Source organism: Salvelinus namaycush, chromosome 11 (assembly GCF_016432855.1).
Source record: "Salvelinus namaycush isolate Seneca chromosome 11, SaNama_1.0, whole genome shotgun sequence".
NCBI lineage: Eukaryota > Metazoa > Chordata > Actinopteri > Salmoniformes > Salmonidae > Salvelinus > Salvelinus namaycush.
Window position 1 is genome coordinate 35,040,065 of NC_052317.1, and position 21,519 is coordinate 35,061,583.

Below are 21,519 nucleotides of genomic sequence, written 5' to 3' on the forward strand. Positions count from 1 at the left end.
CAGCATGTCACATGTGCAACAAGGGGGGAAAAATCCCAGACCACCTTTACTCCACACACAGAGATGCATACAAAGCTCTCCCCTGCCCTCCATTTGGAAAATCTGACCACAATTCTATCCTGTTGATTCCTGCTTACAAGCAAACACTAAAGCAGGATGTACCAGTGACTTGCTCAATACGGAACTGGTCAGATGACGCGGATGCTACACTACAGGACTGTTTTGCTAGCACAGACTGGAATATGTTCCGAAATTCATCCAATGGCATTGAGGAATACACCACCTCAGTCATTGGATTCATCAATAAGTGCATCGACGACGTCATCCCCACAGTGACTGTACGTACATATCCCAACCAGAAGCCATGGATCACAGGCAACATCCGCATCAAGCTAAAGGCTAGAGCTGTCGCTTTCAAGGAGCGGGAGACTAATCCGGACGCTTATAATAAATCCTGCTATGCCCTCAGATGAACCATCAAACAAGCAAAGTGTCAATACAGGATTAAGATTGAATCCTACTACACCGACTCTGACGCTCGTCGGCAGTGGCAGGGCTTGAAAACTGTTATGGACTACAAAGGGAAACTCAGACGCGAGCTGCCCAGTGACGCAAGCCTACCAGATGAGCTAAATGCCTTTTATGCTCGCTTCGAGGCAAGCAACACTGAAGCATGCCCTAGAGCACCAACTGTTCTGGATGACTGTGTGATAACGCTCTCGGTAGCCGATGTGAACAAAACCTTTAAACAAGTCAACATTCACAAAGCTTTGGGCCAGATGGATTACCAGGACGTGTACTCAAAGCATGCGCGGACCAACTAGCAAGTGTCTTCACTGACATTTTCAACTTCTCCCTGACCGAGTCTAATACCTACATGTTTCAAGCAGACCACCATAGTCCCTGTCCCCAAGGAAGCGAAGGTAACCTGCCTAAATGATTCCCACCCCGTGGCACTCACGTCGGTAGCCATGAAGTGCTTTGAAAGGCTGGTCATGGCTCACATCAACAGCATCCTCCCGGACACCCTAGACCCACTGCAATTCACATACCGCCCCAACAGATCCACAGATGACGCCATCTCAATCGCACTCCACACCGCCCTTTCTCAACTGGACAAAAGGAACACCTATGTGAGAATGCTGTTCATCAACTACAGCTCAGCGTTTAACACCATAGTGCCCACGAAGGTCATCCCTAAGCTAAGGACTCTGGGATTAAACACCTCCCTCTGCAACTGTATCCTGGACTTTCTGACGGGCCGCCCCCAGGTGGTAAGAATGGGCAACAATACGTCTGCCACGCTTATCCTTAACACTGGGGCCCCTCAGGAATGTGTACTTAGTCCCCTCCTGTATTCGCTGTTCACCCACGAGTGCGTGGCTAAACACGACTCCAACACCATCATTAAGTTTGCTGACGACACAACAGTGGTAGGCTTGATCACCGACAACGATGAGACGGCCTATAGGGAGGAGGTCAGAGAACATCTGTCCCTTCAACATTTGGCTTCTTGTTCACCGGCACGTCATTCCCTCGAAACGCTTGGATGAAAAACAACTTGGGCTTTTCAACAAGGATGCTACAGTTTGTGCCGTTGAAAGGTGAGAGGATATCAATGGTGGGGACGACTGTTCCATCTGTGCCACAGACGCCCTCCTTTTTTCCGTGACTCAAAATGCATCAGACGAAGGCGTCGCCATGCTTAGGAAGATCCTTTAGATCAGTGAACTGACCGGTTTGCCTTATACCAACACATTTGATTTACACATCAAATCTACAATCTTCCAGTTGTTTTCCATCCCTTGGATTGAATGGGGCTTCCTGTTATCATAAACCCAAACACTGCCATAGCCTGGTTTAGTGTTAATATAGTCATCATTGTATTAAACTATCAAATGTCATTCTAATTCCAGAGCTACTATACTTTTTACTACTGTGTTTGATGTCAGAAAAATGTCACCGTCTTATACTAATATTTATTGTTCCAGAGGCCTGGTACTCTGAAAAAACTGTCGGGACAAACTTTGTGGTACCTACCTTTTCCAACTCTGCGGGTGTCTTCTTCTTGCGAGGCAGCTATGATATGCAGCCATCGTGATCCTGGACAAGAACAGCTGAAAAACACAGAGAAAACCAGTCTCACTTTAACAGACGAATGAGTTAGCAGGTGAGCTTTCCTACGGGAGGGACAGACGGCATTGCGCCTCATATCTCATAACTACAGGGTCACTGGTTCAAGGCCCACGCTGTTCCCTCTTGATAGCTACACTGGTGGCAGCAGTGGGATAATCCCTGCAATTTTATGTTGTTTTTGGAAGTGTGTCACTGTACACCTTTGGATTTGTGTATGGGCTGCTTCTTGAGAAGGGGAATGAGTGGCCTCCCGGAGGCTAGTATTTTCAGTAGGAGATTGGGCCACATATAACCAGATGGCATGCCATCAATATGTCCCTCAGTCTGCATACAAATTTGAAAAGTACCCCAAGGTAGATCATTAAGCCTTTACACCAGTCGGTAAGATGTTTAATGCTGGTTTCATGACTAGACACATTGGCATTTACTTACAAGAGGCTTAATTGCTTATTTTGTGTGTGACTGTCCTCCCTCTCAACAACAACTGAATAATTATTACCTGACCTTTCTATAATGCCAATTACTTCCATGGGACATTTTTATACATTTCCTAGAGTATAGGTTATGTAATGACAGCATTTTATATTACCACCAGTGAACTGTGGTGCACTATCCTCCAACTTCTTGGCAAGATTGTTATTATTCATTTTGCGTAAAACGATCACTGCGACCTTCCGGGCTTCTTCAGGGCTTTCATATCTTGTTACCATCACATCCACTGTGTCCTGACTGTCAGCGGTCACTGGCAGCTTGTTGTTTGAGATATTAGGAAAGCCATCCACAGCCTCTGTCAGATTTTTTAGGTGCCACTTAAAACTCTTCAGATCTTTAAAGTCCAGATCGTCTAGAGTGCCTTCCAGCAGCTTTATCAAATCCATTGTGGGTTAGTGCAATCACAGAATTTGAGAGAGAATAGAATAAGGGAGTTATGGCATGCAGAGTTGGCGTGTGTTTAAATTGCCTCGAATGTGATGTCTTGAAAATTAAGTATATTGGTTTAGGCAAGTGTTCTTTCTTCAGATGTAAAAACTACAGGCGGTGTCAGAGGAAGGCCCTAAAAATTGTGAAAGACCCCAGCCACCCCAGTCATAGACTGTTCTCTCTACTACCACATGGCAGGCGGTACCGGAATGCCAAGTTTAGGACAAAAAGGCTTCTCAACAGTTTTTACCCCCAAGCCATAAGACTCCTGAACAGGTAATCAAATGGCTACCCGGACTATTTGCATTGTGTGCCCCCCCAACCCCTCTTTTACGCTGCTGCTACTCTCTGTTTATCATATATGCATAGTCACTTTAACTATACATTCTTGTACATACTACCTCAATTGGACCGAACAACCAGTGCTCCCGCACATTGGCTAACCAGGCTATCTGCATTGTGTCCCACCACCCACCAACCCCTCTTTTACGCTACTGCTACTCTCTGTTCATCATATATGCATAGTCACTTTAACCATATCTACATGTACATACTACCTCAATCAGCCTGACTAACCGGTGTGTGTATGTAGCCCCGCTACTTTTATAGCCTCGGTAATGTGTATAGCCTCGTTACTGTCTTTTTACTGTTGTTTTTATTTCTTTACTTACCTATTGTTCACCTAATACCTTTTTTTCACTATTGTTTAGAGCCTGTAAGTAAGCATTTCACTGTAAGGTCTACACCTGTTGTATTCACCGCACGTGACAAATAAACTTTGATTTGTTCATTCCTAGAATGTTCCCAGGGCTCTAAAGGTTGCATATGCAACAAAATGTTTTGCTGACCAGGAGTTTTATTTTGGAAGCACTGTGCAATTAGGAAAAAAATCTCCCAGATAATAATTGTTGCAATGATAAGGCTTCGCTGTACCGTTGTTTCCGAGTGCCTTACAGAAGAAAGCGAGTACAGATTCGATAGTGCCATTACTACAGCGAAATTGGCTTGCTTCTAGCCCAACCAATCCCATGGCAGCAGATCCACAAGTTCTGCCATGAGAGGTGACTGTATAGTTCCCTTAAAGGTCCTGAACAGTCATTCTGAAAAGTACTTTTTCTCTCATGGCTAACTACCAGGAAGTTTGAAAAGACAGGCTGAGTGGGCGGAAGGCTTATATTCATGTATACATCTACTGTTTGGTATGTCTCTTGTGATGCGGTTCACAGCAGCACTGACGGATGTGTTGACTGAAAGTTGAGTGACCCTCCCCCCCCTTTTGTTCCATGCTGGCTGAAGACCTAGCTAGCCAGTAACTAGCTAACACAAGACACAGATGACACATATAAGTATCTTTGCCCTAGATCAGGTATTCCCAAACTGGGGTACGCGCAATGCCGTCGGTGGTACGTCAAATAACAATGTGATTCACATTTAAAAATATACATATTTTAACATTTTTGTTTTTTCACATTTTCAAACAGTCCATTTATATTTTCCAACGGGGATATATTTTTGGGTGAGTTTTTTTCTCTCGCCTGAGTAGCCTCGTTTCATTGCCAAAATAAAATTAAACCATGTAGTGTTTGTTCAGCGAAATAACAACACAATGTCAAATACAGGTAGCTTAGTCAAATAATTAACATCCAATCACATTAACCATTCCTCTCTCACAGGAATTCCATTAATGGTCTGTATGTAGCCAAACGTAGCTGCTGCTCATGTTGGTATCTGTACTGATGGCGCAAAAGCCATGACAGGGAGACACTACAGTGAAATTGGTTAACTTTGTTAAAGCAAGGCCCCTAAACTCTTGTGTATTTTCTGCAGTATGCAATGATATGGGCAGCGACCATGTAACGCTTTTACAACATACAGAAGTGCGCTGGTTATCAAGGGGCAAAGTATTGACACGTTTTTTTTTAAATTGAGAGACGAGCTTAAACTTTTCTTTACTGACCATCAATTTCACTTGTCTGACCACTTGCATGATGACGAGTTTATCACACGACTGGCCTATCTGGGTGATGTTTTTTCTCTCCTGAATGATCTGAATCTAGGATTACAGGGACTCTCAGCAACTATATTCAATGTGTGGTGGAAAAATTGTGGCTATGATTAAGACGTTGCAGCTCTTCTCTGTCTGCAATAACAAGGACAACACACAGGTATTTCTATCATTGTATGAATTTTTGTCTGCAAATTTACTCTAGTTTACGGACAATGTCAAATGTGATACAGCGAAGCACATGAGTGAGTTGGGTGCGCAATTACATTACGCAGGTACTTTCCCAAAACGGATGACACAAACAACTGGATTTGTTATCCCTTTCATGCCCTGCCTCCAGTCCACCAATATCTGAACAAGAGAGCCTCATCGAAATTGCAACAAGCGGTTCTGTGAAAATGTAATTGAATCAGAAGCCACTGCCAGATTTCTGGATTGGGATGCGCTCAGAGTATCCTGCCTTGGCAAATCGCGCTGTTAAGACACTGATGCCCTTTGCAACCACGTACCCATGTGAGAGTGAAAAGCACATTTAGTCAAACTGCTTTCTCTATGAGAGCTTCCCATGTCTGGAACATATTGACATCAGACACACATAACTGCACCACCTATCGCGCCTTTACAAAAAACATAAAGACATGGCTAAAGGACAATCAGACGCGTGAACATAATTCCTAGCTATGTATTGCCCCTTTCCATGTTTTCTGTTGTCTGTAGCTGGTGAGGTGTGCAAACACTGTTTGTTGCTTTTATGTATTTTGTTTTGTTGCTTTTTGTGCTACTGCTCTGTTTGTCTATCTGCCTGCTTGCTACGTGTTACTTGTTCTATGTTTCTCTGTCTGCTTGCTACGTGTTGCTTGTCATATGTTTCTCCGTTCTCCGTTAGCTCAGTGCGAATGTTGCCTGTGATCCATGGCTTCTGGTTGGGGTATGTACGTACAGTCACTGTGGGGACGACGTCCTCGATACACTTATTGATAAAGCCAGTGACTGATGTGGTGTACTCCTCAATGCCATCGGAAGAATCCCGGAACATGTTCTAGTCTGTGATAGCAAAACAGTCCTGTAGTTTGGCATCTGCTTCATCTGACCACATTTTTAACCATATCTACATGTACATACTACCTCAATCAGTCTGACTAACCGGTGCCTGTATGTAACCTCGCTACTGTTATATCCTCGCTACTGTTATTTTTCACTGTCTTTTTACTGTTGTTTTTATTTCTTTTCTTACCTATTGTTCACCTAATACCTTTTTTGCACTGTTGGTTAGAGCCTGTAAGTAAGCATTTCACTGTAAGGTCTACACCTGTAGTATTCGGCGCATGTGACAAATAAACTTTGATTTGATTTGAAATCACGACAAAAGATCTGACCCATATTACCCAAAATGTTTATCTTCCATTTCCATTTTCCTAAGAAAGCAAAAGGCATAGCTTCTTCAGGAGATGCATGATCAAAGCAATAAATGAATGACATATCTCTTGCATGTCATCATCAAAACCCTGACGTCTTTAAAGAGACAGTATACCATGTTCAATGTAAATCATCTCAATAGGAATATATTGCTTTTAGACAATATAGAACCTAATATTCCACAAATGGAATTAGCTTGTATAATAAACAAATGTCTAGAGGTATCTAGAATTCAAAAAAAATATTTTGGGTAATTTGATGAATTTATTCATAGTATTTTATCCTTCCACAAGATATAGTCCCGACACAAATCTAGGGTTGCTACCCAAGCCGGCTGGTCGTTCGCTCAATCGGTTCGGTTGCCAGAGATGCGACCCAGTCGTTCAGTCTATTTTTTCTTTATCTATGGATGCGACCCAGTCGTTCATTCTAAATGTTCCATTGCCATACTGGCTGGCAAAGTTCTTATCCATTGCTTGCTAGCTAGCCAACTACGGCTAACTTACAGTCACGACAAAGTTGACAGCCAGAATAACAGCAAAGTAGCTGCATTTGCATTTGTTTAAGCTGTTTTCTAGTGACATTTACTTGGAAAGATCCATAACAATGAGCTGATGATGCATGTTTTCACCTGGCATAGAAAATGTGCTCTCTCGGCAGAACACTGTTGTTTAGAGAAGCTAGCCAACAACACAACTAACACAATCACTTCAAACTGAAGCTGGAAAGACAGCAAACTAGCTGCACTTCATTTCATTTTACCTGTTTTCTATTGATAGTTCTTTGTATATATCCAGATAAATGATGCTGATTCATGATTTCGACTGGCTGAGAAATGCTGCATGCCTGTCCAGACTCCCGGCACGTTCATTCCTATGGAACAGCTGGAAATCGAATTTGAATATTGAAACAATGTTGCAAATGTCGGAGAGACAGACAGCAAGGTTAATACAAATCTCCACTGTTGAAAACGAAATGTTAGTCTAAAAGAAATGTGAGATAATGTCTACATGCTTTTTATAGTGGAGATCAAGTGTATAAATTGCCTGGCTGGGCTGAAGGACATTGGATTGCGCAGGTCAGTTGGAACAGAGTAAATAGGCATTTTAATGTTATAGATTTAGCTGGTGTGTCACGAATCCCGCCGAAGATGGTGCCTCTTCCTGTTCGGGCGGCGCTCGGCGGTCGTCGTCACCGGCCTACTAGCTGCCATCGATTCCCTTCTTTTTGTTTCTGTTAGTTTGGGCTGATTGGGTGCACCTGTTTTGAGTTTAGTTTTGTGGGTAGGCTATTTAAGGGCAGTAGGCCCGCTGGCTTTTGTGCGGGCTTGTTCTCTGTTATTTGGTGTTGGATTTTATGTGGATTCTATATTTTCCGGACAGTTTAGTCCTGTGTGTTTGGACTGGTATTTTCATGCGCCCGTGTGTTTGGGCATGCTCGTTTTCCCTGTCTACAGGAAATAAAATCCACGTTCTTGAATACCTGCTCTCTGCGCTTGACTCCTCCACCCAGTACTCCTAGCAGCTCTGACATGGTGGTAACTTGTGGAATAGACACGGGCTGGAATGTGCTTTTAACCAATCAGTATTCAGGATTAGACCCACCCATTGTATAATTCCCTATAAAGCAAGGTATGTTTGCACTGTATAACTCAATGGCTATAGTTCATTCTTACATGTTCTATGTTTGAGCTGCTTTTGAAATCAAAATTCGAATTGAAAACATTATTTGCATTGTTGAATTCTATTTTCATAATAGCAAGCTAGGATTGATGATTTGGTTAGTTAAACTAGCAAGTCTGTTTGTTTGGTTACCACGGCAACTACTGTAGATTTCGGGCACCCGCAGGGGTCTAAGGCACTGCATCTCAGTGCTTGAGGCATCACTACAGACACCCTGGTTCGGATCTAGGCTGTATCACAACCGGCCGTGATTGGGAGTCCCATTGGGCAACGAACAATTGGCCCAGCGTCGTCCGGGTTTGGCTAGTGTAGGCCGTCATTGTAAATAAGAATTTGTTTCTAACCGACTTGCCTTTGTTGTTAAATAAAGGTTAAATATTTTTTTTTTAAATCAAAGATGTCCATGTAGGATGTGTTCTAAGGGTGTGTTCGTAAATTCACTCTGCAGTGCCAGTGTGCGCTCAATGTGTGCTCTGGGCATTCGTAAATTCAGAGCATTGTAAGATTGTCTGTTCGTAAATTCAAAGTGTTTCGCTCTCAGAGCGTTTAGAACGCACACTGGACGCTCTGGCTGATGAGTAGGGGTGATCCGAGCATTCAGACCTCACAATGGCAGTCAAGCACCCAAGCTAACAGGCTAACGTTGGCTAGCTTGCTAGCTCCTTCCAGACAAAAATGAGAGAACACCTCACTCTGACCATTTTACTCACCCTAGCAGGGCTGGTTAGGCTGTTTTCATGTTATCCAGAGCATTGGTGACTGTAACTGTGATGCTGGCAACAATTTAATTACGCTTTTTTTTGCCGTCGTTTACTGGATCCGTCCATATTCAATGGGTGTTAAGCATTTGTAAATTGATAATGTATTCTGCGCTCTGGCACACAGATGAGAGTGCTCTGAAATCAGAGTAGATAGCCAGAGTGAATTTACAAACCCACCCTGAATTCAATCTGGAGTGCCAGAGTGCGCTCTTGGCGTTCGTGAATTCAGAGTGTTGCCAGATGTCTCTTAGTAAATTCAGAGCATTTCGCTCTAGGAGTGTTCAGAGCGCACACTGGACGCTCTGGCCGAGGAGTAGGGTTGATCCTGGTCTTCTGACCTCACAACTGCAGTCAAGCACCCAAGCTAACTAACTAACTTTGGCTAACATGCTAGCTACTTCTAGACACAAAAGAGAGAACACCTCACTCTGATCATTTTACTCGCCCTAGCAGAGCTGGCTAGGCTGTTTTCATGTTATCCAGAGCGTTGGTGACTGTAACTGTGGTGCTCCGCAACAATTTAATTATGCTCTATTGCCGACGTTTAGTGACACCAGCCATATTCAATGGTTGTTGAGCATTCGTAAATTCCTCAGCTATTCTGCGCTCTGCCTCTGGCACACAGCTCAGACGAGTCCTCTGAATTCGGAGTAGATCACCAGAGCGAATTTAGGAACGCACCGATAGTTAGTAAAGTTGCTAGATATTTCAGTTGATGTTGAACACATTTCTACCGGCAAAAGGAACACATTTATAGCGGCAAATGTGTTAAATTATAGCCATGGTATAAAAGGGATACTTAACTCAGGGCTATATGCATTCTCTGGAAAATAATGCAACTCAGTGGAAAATCAGTTCCACTCCACTAGCGTGTCGTGGAACACATCTTCAACATCACCCATGATCTTCCAAGGAACGCATAGCCCCTCGCTGATTATCCCTTACTTAACATTATTAATAGTGTAACATTCTAGTGAAAAGTGTAACATAGAGTAACATTCTAGTATATCATTCTAAAAACAGATTATTGTGTAACAGTCTAGAAATGAACCACCCATGGCTGTGCCATTTGCACTCCAGGTCTATAGTTTTTACATCTGAAAAATGAACGTGTCTAAACGAATGTCCTTCGTTTAAGACATCACATTAGATGCTATTTAATTACTGTAATTCAACAGTAATTAAAGGGTTTGTTTTTCTGGAATACTTGTATCGTTTCTTATAAAATGCACAAGCCTTGATTTACAGACGCGTAAAAAAATATATGTATCGTTTCTTTCGATTAATACAAGTCGAACTCGACTATAGTCATCATTGCCGGCGATATCACAAAAATATAGATTTCTTTTCTCCTTTAGGCTACTCAGTTCAGCCTACTTTTACTATTTAAGCCTGTAGATATTAGTCAAATTATGTTCAAAGCAAATCCTATACGCAATATGTTTTATTCCTCTCTCTCTGTAGACTGTGCCCTATCCAATAAACACGAAAAATACAATTCGTTTTACTTTGTCTACATAAATACTATTCTAAACACTGGAGAAGGTCAGTAAAATATGTGTATTTTTTCTATTACGTTTCACATTTTTTTAAGTTCAAAGAGATGCAGATTAATTCTAAGGAGTATGATATAAAAACACTTCTGCAATTCAACTATTGGTAAAAGATAAATATTTATTTTCAGGTATAAAATATTTCAATGTGACAGGAAAGTCAGGTCAGAAAACATTATGGTTGTCACGTTCCTGACCTGTTTTCTGTTGTTTGGTATGTGTTTATTGGTCAGGGTGTGAGTTTTGGGTGGGCAGTCTATGTTTTCTGTTTCTATGTTGGTTTTGGGTTGCCTGGTATGGCTCTCAATTAGAGGCAGGTGTTTGACGTTTCCTCTGATTGAGAGTCATATTAAGGTAGGTTGTTCTCACTGTTTGTTTGTGGGTGATTGTTCCTGTGTCTGTGTAATCCACATGGGACTGTTTCGTTTGTTCGTTCGTTTTAGGTAGTCTGTTCCTGTTCTTGCGTCCTTCGTCTATGTAAGTTCGTTTGTTTCAGGTCTGTTGCCTTCGTTTATTGTTTTGTAGTTTGTTCTAGTGTTTTGTCAGTGTTTCGTCTGTTTGAAATAAATAGTTATGTATTCATCACCCGCTGCGCCTTGGTCCATTCATACACCACCAGACGAACGTTACAATGGTAAAACATTCTGTTATAAGTAGATGGGATAACATAAAAACATGGAACAAAGTGAGCTTGAAACTATGGGTTGAGATACCAATAAAATGTTATTCTTGCTATGAAACTCCACTTGATTACATAACATGATGATTCAGTGTTCTATCTTCACATTTCAAATCAAATCAAATTGTATTTGTCACATACACATGGTTAGCAGATGTTAATGCGAGTGTAGCGAAATGCTTGTGCTTCTAGTTCCGACAATGCAGTAATAACCAACGAGTAATCTAACCTAACAATTTCACAACAACTACCTTATACACACAAGTGTAAAGGGATGAAGAATATGTACATAAAGATATATGAATGAGTGATGGTACAGAATGGCATAGGCAAGATGCAGTAGATGGTGTCGAGTACAGTATATACATATGAGATGAGTAATGTAGGGTATGTAAACATTATATTAAGTGCCATTGTTTAAAGTGGCTAGTGATACATTTTTTACATAAATTTTCCATTATTAAAGTGGCTGTAGTTGAGTCAGTATGTTGGCAGCAGCCACTCAATGTTAGTGATGGCTGTTTAACAGTCTGATGGCGTTGAGATAGAAGCTGTTTTTCAGTCTCTCGGTCCCTGCTTTGATGCACCTGTACTGACCTCGCCTTCTGGGTGATAGCGGGGTGAACAGGCAGTGGCTTGGGTGGTTGTTGTCCTTGATGATCTTTATGGCATTCCTGTGACATCGGGTGGTGTAGGTGTCCTGGAGGGCAGGTAGTTTGCCCCCGGTGATGCGTTTTGCAGACCTCACTACCCTCTGGAGAGCCTTACGGTTGTGGGCGGAGCAGTTGCCGTACCAGGCGGTGATACAGCCCGACAGGATGCTCTCGATTGTGCATCTGTAAAAGTTTGTGAGCGCTTTTGGTGACAAGCCGAATTTCTTCAGTCTCCTGAGGTTGAAGAGGCGCTGCTGCGCCTTCTTCACCAGCTGTCTGTGTGGGTGGACCAATTCAGTTTGTCCATGATGTGTACGCCGAGGAACTTAAAACTTACTACCCTCTCCACTACTGTCCCGTCGATGTGGATAGGGGGGTGCTCCCTCTGCTGTTTCCTGAAGTCTACGATCATCTCCTTTGTTTTGTTGACGTTGAGTGTGAGGTTACTTTCCTGAGGGCCCTCACCTCCTCGCTGTAGGCCGTCTCGTCGTTGTTGGTAATCAAGCCTACCACTGTAGTGTCGTCTGCAAACTTGATGATTTCAAATACATTGCTATTTTGGTTAAAGTAAATCTTGCCTAGTTGTGTTTATTAAGCTGCAGCAATGCCACTTCACTTTTGGTATATCCCTGGGGATATTCTGTATCAATAACATAAAATGGCACATCGTCCCAGCTACCTTACATAAATCATATAAAATATCACATACATGTAAATATAGCAAACTGGTAAATAAAGATACCAACAGTAATGGTGGTTCCTGTCTCATAATTGAAAAGTGATAAATTGAGAATGTCACCACTGGAATGTAGCTAGACTCATATGATTAGACCTATTCACGGCCTGTGTGGAACTATCCACCCCCATTTTCAAAGTGGAACTATCCACCCCCATTTTCAAAGAGTGCCACTTGTCATATTACCAAAGACACGAACGCTCCTACAAACTGTTAAATCCTTCTATAATGCCACATCAACGGCAGATTTCTTTGAGAATCTGTTACGCACATAGTCAACGATACAATTGATAGGAGCCTAGTAGTTTGTATTGACGTGCGAATGTTATGCGCAGACATTTGGGCCTAGGTGTGCACATAGTGCCATGGAACCATAGAAGCGATTTATGATATAAGGCTTCTGACCCAATCTTATTTAGTATCAGTGGAAATGCTATAGCCTATGTTTGACAATTTATTTCCATATTGAAGCAATACAATTAGAACAATGTGGACCCCAAACATGTTCAACATATTTTTCAAATATGGGGCAGACAATTTAAGAACTAGGCTATAACGGACTAACATTCAAATTGGAGTTAAATACACAAAAGGACCATAAATACACAAAAGGATGAAACCACAAATTCAGCCATGGAGCATTTTATGATTGGCCAGCCAGTGACGGGCCAAGCCTCGACACACCCACAATGTATTTATTCATTAAAACCCAGCCCTTTCGCGCCACCCACCGCAACGGCACCATAACTGTGGTTGTGAAAATGTCATAAATATTCCTGACACCCCCCGAACCTATAGCGCTACCGCCAGCGTATAGATTGGCCATTGCGTTAGGTTTGTTAAAAGGATCCGCCCCCTTTTATTCTCAATTTTCGCCTAAAACGACATACCCAAATCTAACTGCCTGTAGCTTGGGACCTGAAGCAAGGATATGCATATTCTTGATACCATTTGAAAGGAAACACGTTGAAGTTTGTGGAAATGTTAAATTAATGTAGGAAAATCTAACACATTAGATCTGGTAAAAGATAATACAATGAAAAAAACATGTGTTTATTTTTTTTTTAACCATCCTCTTTGAAATGCAAGAGAAGGGCCATAATGTATTATTTCAGCACAGGCGTAATTTAGATTTTGGCCACTAGATGGCAGCAGTGTATGTACAAAGTTTTAGACTGATCCAATGAACTATTGCATATCTGTTCAAAATGTTGTATCAAGACTACCCAAATGTGCCTAATTGGTTTATTAATACATTTTCAAGTTCATAACTGTGCACTCTCCTCAAACAATAGCATGGTATTCTTTCACTGCAATAGCTACTGTAAATTGGACAGTGCAGTTAGATTAACAAGAATTTAAGCTTTCTGCCAATATCAGATATGTCTATGTCCTGGGAAATGTTATTGTTACTTACAACCTCATGCTAATCACATTAGCCTACGTTAGCTCAACTGTCTCGCGGGGAACCCACAGATCCTGTAGAGGTTAAAATAGAGCCCTAATCGTAAAAATACAAACTTTTCATAGTATTAGGTTTGGCTTGAATGGAGGCTTCATTGACTGGTGAATAAGCGCTTTGTGTGTGTCAACAACAGTGTCAGCTGTGTGTGCTGAAGGAAAGTTGTGTTGCGATGAGAAGACAGGTTAAGTTTTGTTTCTGTGTATTATTGTATATTGTTGACTTGTGTATTTGCTCTGAACTATATGAGGTGTAATATATGTAGTTAATAAACACTTTAAATGTAGATAGAGGGGTTTTCACCTCATCGCCACTAGTGACCCCTTTTTCCAGGTCAGAAGTATCTAGAAAACACAGAAATACCTGACACCAGCTATCTAATACAGTAGAACAGTAGCACTGATGTCAGTTGATTGATCTGTAGCCACTTTAAACAATGCCACTTTATATAATGTTTACATACCCTACATTACTCATCTCATGTGTATATACTGTACTCTACACCATCTACAGCATCTTGCCTATGCCGTGCGGCCATCGCTCATTCATATATCTTTATGTACATATTCTAATTTATTCCTTTACACTTGTGTGTGTATAAGGTAGTTGTCGTGAAATTGTTAGATTACTTGGTAGATATTACTGCATGGTTGGAACTAGAAGCACAAGCATTTTGCTACACATTAACATCTGCTAACCATGTGTATGTGACAAATAAAATTTGATTTGATTTAAATGAGTGTTGTCATGTAGTGTGTTATATGTACTGTCTGGTGGTTGTGTCAGTAAACAATGACAGAGTCGTGGTGCAAAGCTAGTAGTACAAGTAGTCAGTGTGTGTGGAACCTGTACAGGGAATTGGGATTGTTGGGGCTGGGTTGAAGGTGTGGTCACTGGGTTCTGTGTGGTTTTTGAATATTTCCTCCAGTCTAGGGTAGTTTTTTATAATATGTGGTTTCTGCAGCAGGTTCACGAGTTCACAGCATTTTGTGTCTCCTTTATTCATCACTTTATCCAGCAGGTTGATGACAGTCTTCTCATCGGACTGATTGGGGATGTTTAGGTTGTTGTAGTCACGATTAGTCACTATTTCCTCCTGCTGCACATGCTGAAGGATGTAGCTGGATTCCGCAGACAGGATCTCCGTTAACAAAGTCTTCTTCTCTCTCAGCATCTGCATGATGGACCTTAGAGAGAGAAAGACAAGGAGAATGTTGATGATATGAAACATAATGTGTCAGATGCATCTCAATGGCCAAGCCAATTTATGCTGATGTGACCTGGGTCTAGTCCAACCGGCCTCCAGATGGCGCAATAATTTCCTTACATAGTTTGTTTCTGCGTCACAGATAATCCATTATATTGACCAGATACTCTAGTGGCCGCTCTAAAAATCTAAATAAATGTATTAAAAAATGGAATGCAATCGGGAGGAGGCAAGATCAGGTGGGACCATTCTAGTCAATGAGAGGGCAGATATGCATGTGAACAACAGGCACAACGGTTTCCACTAGTTAACACAACCACGTACAGTCAAAATTGGCTACATCGTAAAAAATCATGAAAACAAAAATATGCTTTTTGGTCTTAATTTAAAGTTAAGGTTAGGCATAATGTTAGCAGTGTGGTTAGGTTAAAAATCACATTTTAAGAATATACATTTTAGAAATAGACGGGGTTTATGACTTTGTGGCTGTGGTAAATAATGACGACCAGGCACAACCCCCGAAATAAAGTTTTTTTCTTCTGTTGCAGTGATGTCACGCGTCCTACTTATATCAGTACACTCTTAACATCCTAATCATTACGAAACATCTATTCAGTCAAATAAGCAACACATAGCAAATAAGGCATACATTTTTTTGTGTTAACCAAATTAGACACTCATCAACCTCCATTCAAAAGTCCTCTTATGGTGAGTGAAAAAATTAAAAAAGCCACCTGCTAGAGAAGACAATATTCTGGGCCCAGTTATCCTTCTCGCTTTGTCTCTTCCTCTCTGTCTGCTTTCAACTGGAGTCTATGCAGCCGGCTATACACTCCTGTCATACCGGGTCGTACATACACTGAACAAAAATATAAACGCAACATGTAAAGTTTTGGTCCCACGTTTCATGAGCTGAAATAAACAATCCCAGAAATGTTCCATACCCACAAAAGCTTATTTCTCTCAAATGTTGTGCACAAATTTCCCTGTTAGTGAGCATTTTAGCCTTTGTCAAGATAATCCATCCACTTGACAGTTTTGCATATCAAGAAGCTGATTAAACAGCATGATCATTACACAGGTACCCCTTGTGCTGGGGACAATAAAAGGCCTCTCTAGAATGTGCAGCTTTGTCATACAATACAATGCCACAGATGTCTCAAGTTTTGAGGGAGTGTGCAATTGTCATGATGACTGCAGGAATGTCCACCAGAGCTGTTGCCAGAGAATTCAATGTTAATTTCTCTACCATAAGCCACCTCAAACATCGTTTTAGAGAATTTGGCAGTACGTCCAACCGGGCCTCACAACTGCAGATCACATGTAACCACGCAACCCCTGGACCTCCACATCCGGCTTCTTCACCTCGTCTGAGGGAAGGGGGGGACAGGGTGCTGAGGAGTATTTCTGTCTGTAATAAAGCCTCTTGTGGGGAAAAATGAATTCCCATTGGGTGGGCCTGGCTCCCCAGTGGGTGGGCCTATGGCCTAATTACTATATTTCAATTGACTGATTTCCTTATATGAACTGTAACTCAGCAAAATCTTTGAAATTGTCGCATATTGTGTTCATATTTTGTTCAGTATAAAACATCATCCATTCAGGCTGCAAGGACGTAGATTTCCTCCTTAGCTAGCTTTAATGTTGAGTCGCCCCCCCCCCCCCCCCAAAATTGAAAAATATGTCTTAATAAAACACAATTTTCCACCGCCTGCTAGAGTGCATAGACTCCAGTTGGACGCAGATGACAAACAATGTAAAATTAATAATAATAATAATTTCTTCAATTTATATAGCGCTTTTCAAAGAATCTCAAAGCGCTTCAAAGGCACACAAAAAATACTAGTAATTTAGAAAAACAACATCATGAGATAGACAGTCATTTGAAAGTTAATGGCTTGACTGGTCATCTGAGGTAGGGTTCTTGTCAAGGTGTCTTGCTGTCTCTGGCTTTTCCGTAGTAGAACTGTCAGATGAAGTTTAAGCTATGCCATTGCAGTCCCATGGACTCCGTAGTAGGTGGAATAATAGCGCCATCAGCCGGCCAGTTGGGTTAACCTTAGTCGTATGCGCACTTCATAACTGCATTAATAAAACCTGTCCTGTTCCATCGACGTTTTAAAAAATTCCAAGAATGGGACAAGTTCCAAAGGTAATGACTAATACAAGTTATAGATAGCCTATTTGAGGATGATGGAGATTCTAACATACTGTACATCATGCATTCTAGTCTATGGGACGCCATTTGCAATTATTCAGACTCCCTTCAGGGGTCTTGCCCCACACTTCATTATTACCTCTCGAATACACAATGTTACAAAGAGAAGGCAACACATAGCTAGGTCTCTTTGGTAACAATGTAACAAGCTTTCTTCAAATACACAGTTCAACAATGAAGACTATCTAGTTAGCTACAACATGAACAATAATAATACGTTTAGGTAGCTAACGTTAGTGTAAAACGTACAGTATTAAGTAACGTTAGCGCGTGAAAGCATGGGGAGCAGCCTAGACAGATAGCTAAACGTTAGCTTTCGTAAGTTGACACAAGCAAGTGTCAACTCTAGTCTGTTCCCCTCGCCAAAGCCAAATATCGACTTTTGTCAGCTACTTACCAAACTTGACATAGAATTGGTGACCGACAAAATATGTACTGTAGATTGTCTGAATGGATTCCCTGGTGGTCTAGTGGTTAGGATTCGGCGCTCTCACCGCCGCGGCCCGGGTTCGATTCCCGGTCAGGGAACATGTATTTTTCTATTTTATCCACTAGCCTGCGCACTCAATCAAAAGTACAGTATTTGCCTGCATGTAATAATTAAACAACACGTAGGCTTGCATTCCTCAACGTTGGGGAAAACTGATGGATACCTTTAGAAGGTTTGGTTACACCCCTTTGTTACAAATATTTTTTTCAGTGTTTACAGCATGTTATAGCCTAGGGTTTACGCTTAGAAAAAAATGGTTAATTGCGGAAGAACAGGGTTCTACCTAGAACCTTCAACATCCTAAGAACTGTTTTTTGGAAGAAAGGGTTCTTTGATGATTCTTTGGAAGGCAAGAAGGGTTCTTTAGAAGGCAAGAGGGCTGCTACATAGAACCATACGGAAGTTTACATACACCTTAGCCAAATACATTTAAACTCAGTTTTTCACAATTCCTGACATTTAATCCTAGACAAATTCCCTGCCTTAGGTCAGTTAGGATCACCAATTGATTTTAAGAATGTGAAATGTCAGAACAATAGTAGAGAGAATGATTTATTTCAGCTTTTATTTCTTTCATCACATTCCCAGTGGGTCAGAAGTTTACATACACTCAATTAGTACTTGGTAGCATTGCCTTTAAATTGTTTAACTTGGGTCAAATGTTTAGGGTAGCCTTCCACAAGCTTCCCATAATAAATTGGGTGAATTGTGGCCCATTCCTCCTGACAGAGCTGGTGTAACTGAGTCAGGTTTGTAGGCCTCCTTGGTCGCACACGCCTTTTCAGTTCTGCCCACACATTTTCTATGGGATTGAGGCCAGGGCTTTGTGATGGTCACTCCAATACCTTGACTTTGTTGTCCTTAAGCCATTTTGCCACAACTTTGGAAGTATGCTTGGGGTCCATTTGGAAGACCCATTTGCGACCAAGCTTTAACTTCCTGACTGATGTCTTGAGATGTTGCGTCAATATATCCACGTTCCTCATGATGCCATCTATTTTGTGAAGTGCACCAGTCCCTCCTGCAGCAAAGCACCCCCAACCCTGTGCTTCACGGTTGGGATGGTGTTCTTCGGCTTGCAAGCCTCCCCCTTTTTCCTCCAAACATAACGATGGTCATTATGGCCAAACAGTTCTATTTTTGTTTCATCAGACCAGGGAACATTTCTTCAAAAAGTACGATCTTTGTCCCCATGTGCAGTTGCAAACCGTAGTCCGTTTTTTTTGGAGCAGTGGTTTTGGAGCAGTGGCTTCTTCCTTGCTGAGCGGCCTTTCAGGTTATGTCGATATATGACTCGTTTTACTGTGGATATAGATACTTTTGTACCTGTTTCCTCCAGCATCTTCACAAGGCCCTTTGCATTTGTTCTGGGATTGATTTGCACTTTCGCACCAAAGTACGTTCATCTCTAGGAGACAGAACGTGTCTCCTTCCTGAGCAGTATGACGGCTGCATGGTCCCATGGTGTTTATTCTTGCATACTATTGTTTATACAGATGAACGTGGTACCTTCAGGCGTTTGGAAATTGCTCCCAAGGATGAACCAGACTTGTGGAGGTCTCCAATTATTTTTCTGAGGTCTTGGTTGATTTCTTTTGATTTTCTCAAGCAAAGAGGCACTGAGTTTGAAGGTAGGCCTTGAAATACATCCACAGGTACACCCCCAATTGACTCAAATGATGTCAATTAGTCTATCAGAAGCTTCTAAAGCCATGACATAATTTTCTGGAATTTTCCAAGCTGTTTAAAGGCAAAGTCAATTTAGTGTATGTAAACTTCTGACCCACTGGAATTGTGATGCAGTGAATTATAAGTGAAATAATCTGTCTGTAAACAATTGTTGGAAAAATTACTTGTGTCATGCAAAAAGTAGATGTCCTAACCGACTTGCCAAAACTATAGTTTGTTAACAAGAAATTTGTGGAGTGGTTGAAGAACGAGTTTTAATGACTCCAACCTAAGTGTATATAAACTTCCGACTTCAACTGTGTATCATACAGTATTTACCAGCATGCTCTACTGCAGGGTGATTTTTAGAATTGTTTTAATATCTGGTTTTGCATGTACATTGATTGGTTGATACATTTTATGCTACACAAAGATAAATAACATATATTTTTTAAACTAAACCAATCTGTTGGTAAATGCAGTAATTGCTTATTGGACCCGTTACTGAGATGGTTATTCTAGTTTAGATCATTGAGGTAGTCTTTGTAGTCAGACTAAAATAACCCTGATAAAATGGTTATTGGTAGAACTCTTCGTAGCTGATTCTAGGCACAGCCATTCATAGAGGGTCCTTATGTAAACCATATACAGGAGATAATATTAACTCTAGCATCAAAAAGGGTTCGCCTATGGGGACAAACCAAAAAAGTGGGACACTTTCTGCATTTATGTCTTCTGTAAACTCTTTCAACATCTATCCAACATATTAGGCCAACACATGATACATTTCTGAAATCCTCAAGATGTTTCCTAATCACACAACAAAAACATTTAATGTTGATATATTACAATCTGCATGACACACCCATTTGTATACAATGAGGCAACAACATATTTTCAGTTCGCATTTGGTAGACTGGGACACCATTATTACCGGCTTAATTGTACCCCGATGACAATTAAATTACATTTTGTGTGATTAGGAAACATCTGAGGATTTCAGAAAAAAATATCATGTGTTGGGCTAATAAAGTGCATTCGGAAAGTATTCAGACCCTTTGACTTTTTCCACATTTTGTTACGTTACAGCCTTATTCTAAAATTGCTTAAATCGTTTTTTTTGCCCTTCATCAATCTACACACAATACCCCATAATGACAAAGCAAAAACAGGTTTATAGAAATGTTTGCAAATGTATTAAAAATAAAAATCTGAAATTACATTTACTTAAGTATTCAGACCCGTTACTCAGTCAGGTTGGATGATGGGGAGCGTTGCTGCACAGCTATTTTCAGGTCTCTCCAGAGACGTTTGATCGGGTTCAAGTCCGGACTCTGGCTGGGCCACTCAAGGACATTCAGACACTTGTCCTGAAGCCACTCCTGCGTTGTCTTGGCTGTGTGCTTAGGGTCGTTGCCCTGTTGGAAGGTGAACCTTTGCCCCAGTCTGAGGTCCTGAGCGCTCTGCAGCAGGTTTTCATCAAGGATCCCTCTGTACTTTGCTCCGTTCATCTTTGCCTCGATCCTGACTTGTCTCCCAGTCCCTACCGTTGAAAAACATCCCCACAGCATGATGCTGCCACCACCATGCTTCACCATAGGGATGGTGCCAGGTTTCCTCCAGACGTGACGCTTGGCATTCAAGCCAAAGAGTTCAATCTTGGTTTCTACAGACCAGAGAATCTTGTTTCTCATGGTCTGAGTCTTTAGGTGCCTTTTGGCAAACTCTTGGTCACCTCCCTGACAAAGGCCCTTCTCCCCCGATTTGCTCAGTTTGGCCAGGTGGCCAGCTCTAGGAAGAGTCATGGTGGTTCCAAACTTCTCCCATTTAAGAATGATGGAGGCCAATGCATTCTTGGGGACCTTCAATGCTGCAGATATTTTTTGGTACCCTTCCCCAGATCTGTGACTCGACACAATCCGGTCTCGGAGC

General features: G+C 41.5%; 1 non-coding gene and 1 pseudogene across 1 annotated transcript; one reads left to right on the top strand and one right to left on the bottom strand.

Moving 5' to 3' along the window:
• Positions 1–1,268: 1,268 nt before the first annotated feature.
• On the bottom strand, positions 1,269–17,947 carry LOC120055382 (annotated as a pseudogene).
• trnae-cuc lies at positions 17,886–17,957 on the top strand. The gene has a single exon. It is a non-coding gene; the product is annotated as a tRNA-Glu (tRNA).
• The last annotated feature ends 3,562 nt before the right edge of the window (positions 17,958–21,519 follow it).